The following is a 6,109-nucleotide window of genomic DNA, read 5'->3' as shown; positions in this document are numbered from 1 at the left end:
ATTCCACGCAATTCTGACTTTATATCTCGCAATTCTGAGAAATAAAGTCGCAATTGGGAGATAAAAAGTCGCAATTATCTTTTAAAATGTTTTACTTTGTGGCGGAAACAAGCTTCCATAGAACCTACACCTAAACCTAACTTTAACCCATGAAGTTACCTTATAGTACCCAGTACTTTCTTAGGTAAGTACACTGCAAGTACTCGTACAGCAAAATAAAGTGCAACCGACGCTGTTTTCAGCGCTGCGATTACACTTTGCATGCACTTCAAAAGGATGAGACTTTATTTTACAGTACGTGCACTTACACTGTTCTTACCTAAGAAAGTACTGGGTAACAGGGCTTGACATGAACTTTTATGCTCACCAGCCACTGTTGCTAGTGGTTTTTCAAAGTTAGCCACTCAGCATTGTCACTGGCCACAATTTTGACATCGATACCATGGGGAAAAACAGCCATGTGAATATTTTTTATGTTATCTCATAATTTTGCAGCAGGTTTATTAGGCTACTGTCACTTTAAGACCTGACGCACTGATCCATTATACGGTTACACATGCGCTTTCTTTCTCAACTGTTTCCCTTCACTTAAAACATAACTGACTGTGTTTACATGAATACTCGCCAAGACTATCATTTTAACATTTGTGTGTTTTTGACTGTTTAAGTGCAATAAGCAGAGAAAAAGAACTAAATTTAGTGCTGAGAGGCGGCTTTATGTGCCGCACTTTGGGTGTGAGCGCAAATCTGCGGGAATGAGTCAAATTATACGCAATCCCACGTAATAGAAAGTGCTACCCGACCTGAAATTGATACAGAAAAACCGACGCCATTGTTCGTATCGCTGTGTATCAAGCACTGAGGAAGCTTTCGGAGCTGAAAGTCAGATTGGCGTTTCGTTTCTGACACGCCGTCTGACCAATCAGAGCAGGCTCTTGGAAAGGAGGGGTTTAGAGACCGGATCTTCGAACGAACCGACTCTGAGAAATAAGGCGACGTGCAATGTATATCATGAGAAGATGTGTTTTTTGACCTCGGATGCATGTTAATCTATTGTAGAAGACTCAAAAATAAAATGAGAAACCTTTAAAATAGCATGATGGGGCACTTTAATCTTTTGGCAGACGCTTTAATCCAAAGCGACTTACATTGCATTCAAAATGGACATTATAATTAGTTCATACATTCCCTGGGAATTGAACCCACAACCTAGATATCGCAGACAGCATGCTATACAAACGCTATTCTTCTATCATGATCATTTTATTAGTAAAATATCCCTACTGGTGGCGTCACTATTTCATGATTGGTCAAAAACCCAACTGCTCTTGTTTTGCCGCAGGACAGCAATTGCTAGTAAATTTTCTGTCATCTTTGCAGGAAAGTAATATGAATATTGTACAAAGTTACATTTATCTTAGGTAACACTGTGAAAGGGAATAGCAGATAACACATACCTGTATAACCATAGATATCCATGGGTAAATTATTACTAAACATACATAAACGTTTTTTTACAGTTTACTCTACAATGCGAAAATACAGTTTTCAAAAGTATCCACCTGGGAGAGTCTTCGAAATGTTTTTTTGCAGGACAAAAACACCATCTCAGCGTGGACGAAAGGCCATAAATAGATAAAAAGATGCTTTTTAAGAAGTATCCAAATTAGATGTAACCTGAGTAAAAACACCCTACAATCTTAACAATATTTTTTGGGACATTTTAATAATCTAAAGAACCATTTTCCATTATAAAGAACCTTTTGTGGAATGGAAAGATTCCATTGATGTTCCATGGTTCTGCATCCGTGCCAGTAAAGAACCTGGTCCCACTTTATATTCGGTGTCTTTAACTACTATAGCCTACGTTCTAACAGTGAAATTAATCTTTTGATACAATGCACTTATTATACATATATGTTTTTACATTATATTTTCAAAAATACCTGCATGTAATTACAGCTAATTAATCTCTGTAATTACATCAATAATTATGATAGGGGTCATATAGGGATTGTCAAAGGTTTTTTTTTTTTTTTTTTTGTCATCTACTGAATTTTTCGTCAACGATACCAGGGACACCCAAACACCGGGGAACATGAAATTTGGTGGGCATGTAGCCCCACTAGACTTTTACGGAAAAATTTCATTTGGTCCCCGGGGGCCACTCCCCCCCCCCCGCGCTGGGCCCCCCCAAACCCAAAAAAATCTTTTTTTTCCTAAATAACTACCTGAACCGTGGAACCGAGGATGAAGACATTTTTATGGTATGTTGGTCTTAAGGGCCCACATCAACCTAGCCCATAATCACTCATTTGTGATTTGCGCCCCTCCCATAAAAAATGAAAATGCAATATTATTCTGCTTTAATCGCCCCTATCTTCAGTGGAGATGTTCAGAACTGCACCATATTTCATGTGTATGATTAACTTGACATCCTAAGTATGCTAAGTTTTGTAGAATTTCATCCATGGGGGGGTATAAAATAAATTCATTTATGTGCACATTTAGTGACTGTACACTCATCGGCCTGTAGATGGTGCTGTTGAGCGAAGGGTTGCTGGTTTAGGATGATACTGTCACACACACACATGCAGGAATACAAACAAACGCAAGCATGCACACACACTGACATCCACACGCACAGACACACACCCATACACACACATACAAATCCACATGCACAGACACACACACACAAACACACATGCGCACACACAAACACACACACATACACACACACACAGACAGACATGCACATACTACTACTTTTTTTAGGTATATACATAAACACGCAATACAGCCAAATTGCTCCACGTCATTTATTTTTCTGGAAAGCCAGTGCAGGCCTGAGCGGCGGTCATATTTTGTACCGCCATGCGGTACATCTAGTTACAGTTTACCCTTCCCTTCCCCTAATCCCACTTCAAAAGCAACATCAACACAACAACATTATACTTATTTTTTGATGTAAGTACATATTAGTTAAGGACACCAAATATAAAGTGTGACCAAGAAGCTTTATTTTTTTTAAGAGTGAATATAATCACGAGCCACCTCTAGAGCTTCAGAAGAGAGTCAAACACTGTGCTCACGTACCAAAATCTGACACACACTCCCTGGCCTTTTTTCAGAGGATCCCAAAAACCCAGCATCCATGACTCAGGCGATAGAAAAGGATTTCCAGTTATTAAGGGCAGATGTGCTGTTCTAGCAAGCGTGGGTTTTCATGGCTAGGAAAAAGAAAACTGCAGATTAATACTTTAAATTTCACATCAAAAATCTTTTCACACACGTCTGGCTAATCAAAACTCTGGACCTGAAGCCGGTTGTCCTGCAGATCTGGTGTTTACTCGAGCAGAACCGCACGGCAGTGCTCAGATCTGGCCTTTTAATCCCGTTACAGAGACAGACGGCGGGAAGAGACACAATCCAGAGACGTCCATTTCCTCCTCTCAGCGCCTGCCATTGAATTCTGACGGCTGGAGGCTTCGCTCGGTTGTTTATGCAGATTTTCTTCGCTCTGCCTCTGTATTGTTGATGGAGTCCAAGACTGAAATTCTTCCTCATTTCTACCTTACAGACATCCATATATCCTTCTACCCAGATTATAACGTTTGAGTACAGTGTTTGACAGGCGCGTCTGCAGGAATCAAACCCATGGTCAGGTCTGCAGCATTTTGACCTTATGTTGACCTGTGTGCTAACAAAGCAATGCTAATGTTACCGATTAAACAATGAATATTGAATTTCAAAAAGTCTTTGAATAAAGTTCAATACAGAAGCTCAGTTGCTTTCTCAAGGTTTTGGCTTAAAAAAATATGCCAAAAATCCCTCGACTTTAAAGTTTAGTGTCTCAGGCGTTTCTCTACATATACAGTAAAATACTTTTTTTTTTTTTTTTACGAGAAAATTACGTCAAGATCACAGTATTTTTTTTATGCGGATTGTGATTACAAGAAATAAAATGGTAATAATGCATGGCCTCTTTAACGTAAAGTGATTAAATTTCATTTTCTTGAAAAACTTTACTAATAACATAAAAAAACAAGTATGAGCTCCAAAGATATTAATATGCATCATACAAATTGTTTAAAAGATTACGGTTGGTAAGATTAATTAGTCTCTTCTGCTCACCAAGGTTGCATTTATTTGATCAAGAAAATACAGTAAAAACAATAATATTGAGAAATATTATTACAATTTAAAATTACTGTTTTCTATTTGAATATCTTTTAAAATGTAATTTATCCTGTGATGTAAAACTTTATTTTATTCCGGTCTTTAGTGTCCTGGATCCTTCAGAAATCATTCTAATATGCTGATTTGCTGCTCAAGAAACATTTCATATTATTATAAATGTTGAAAACAGCTGCTTCATATTTTTTGTGGAAACTGTGATATATGTTTGTTTTCGGGGTTCTTTTACGAGTAGAAACTTCAACAAAACAGCATTTGTTTTTTTAAATCAAAATCTTTTGTAACATTATAAATGTCTTTAGTGTCACTTTTCATTCGTTTCATGTGTCCCTAATGAATAAAAGCATTAAACAAAATCTCAAACTTTAGAAGCTATAACTCACTGGGACTTCAATTTTTAATCCAACCCACAGTCGAGAAATGTTGTTACCAGAGGATAGCAATTACTTCTAATTGCTTAAGTTTCCAAAGTGCTCATTGTCCTCCATGTACAAGTGAAGGCACCACTGTTTTTCACACAATTGCGTCTGCTGCTAGTTATCAGCTAAGATAAAGTTGTTGTTATTATCAAATACGTGACGGTACGACACTTGAGCGATGTGGCAGTGCGAGTGCGACCTGCTGGTGCACCTCTTAAGATAATGAGCTCTGGGAATTCACATGCTTCTGATGCTTGATCAAAGACTCGCTCCGGCCAATCACAGAGCGGCACACCTGCCCTCAGCCAATCAAAGCCTTCCACAGAACAGGTACTTCACTGCAGAGATTCTCCTGAGACACTCTGGCCCTAATTAAAGCCAGAATCAATTTTAATGTTTTTTTTTAATTAGCCAGAAAGCTAATATTGTATTTATGCTTTGTAAATTCATGTGTTTTATCATTTAAATCACATTTGAGACAGTCTGAAAAAGAGCAATCTAAAATTCCTCTTGACATCTGACCCACCCCTGGTTTAGATAACAAAATACTCACTGAAGTCAAGCCATATCTTCAAACTCATTTATAAATAGAGAGGAGATTAGACACTAGTGCCATTAGCCACCGACCACATTAAAACTTCTGATAGCTGAGCGCTTCGACTGCATCTCCACAAAGACTTTACAACCGTGTGATTTATTTTGATCATTTCAAACCCCGCAGGAATAAAACAGATAAAGGTGGTCAGAATTAGTGAAACTAATGTAACTATACTGAAAAAAAAATGGGTGTAGAAACAATTTTCACTCAGAAGTTGCAAGTAAATTTCACAATTAAAGAAATGGCAAGAAACACACTGAATTAAACATGAAATTTTGACGTAGAAAGACTGAAATTGTATTTTCTTGTAAAACATACTTCAATAATCAAATAATTATTAGTTTTCTACAGTGTACAACAATAGATTTTTCCAGACGGTGAAAAAACTAAATCTGTTTTTGTAAAAACTGGTAACTGAATTAAAGATGAAATAAAATTAAGTATTATAATTATTTATTATATTTATAATATTAGATTAAAAGAATGCTGCATTGTCAACAAACTAAAATAAGTTGAATTCCAACAATTACTCAAAATTACATGAAAATAAATTGATGCCAAATACAAATAAATAAATAAAAAAAATTAAAAAAAAGCACAAAATTAAAACTTAACCTAAAGTCCTGAAAATAAAAGCTAAAAAATAAAAAAGCTGATTCAACATATTAATATATATATATATATAAAACATACTAAAATAATATCAATGATATACTAAAATAACACTAATTTCATTTGAATAGTTAAAACTATTCAAGGTTGAAGGTTTGAATCGAAAATAGGTTTTAAGTGAAACCAATTGTTAATTGAGGTCCTTACACAAGTGACTATGCAACACTATATCCTCTTTTTTTGTGGTGTTTTACACAATAATATAATAATATTTATAACG

The sequence above is a fragment of the Rutilus rutilus genome (assembly GCF_951802725.1).
Source record: "Rutilus rutilus genome assembly, chromosome: 23".
NCBI lineage: Eukaryota > Metazoa > Chordata > Actinopteri > Cypriniformes > Leuciscidae > Rutilus > Rutilus rutilus.
Note: the sequence above shows the minus strand (reverse complement) of the source record.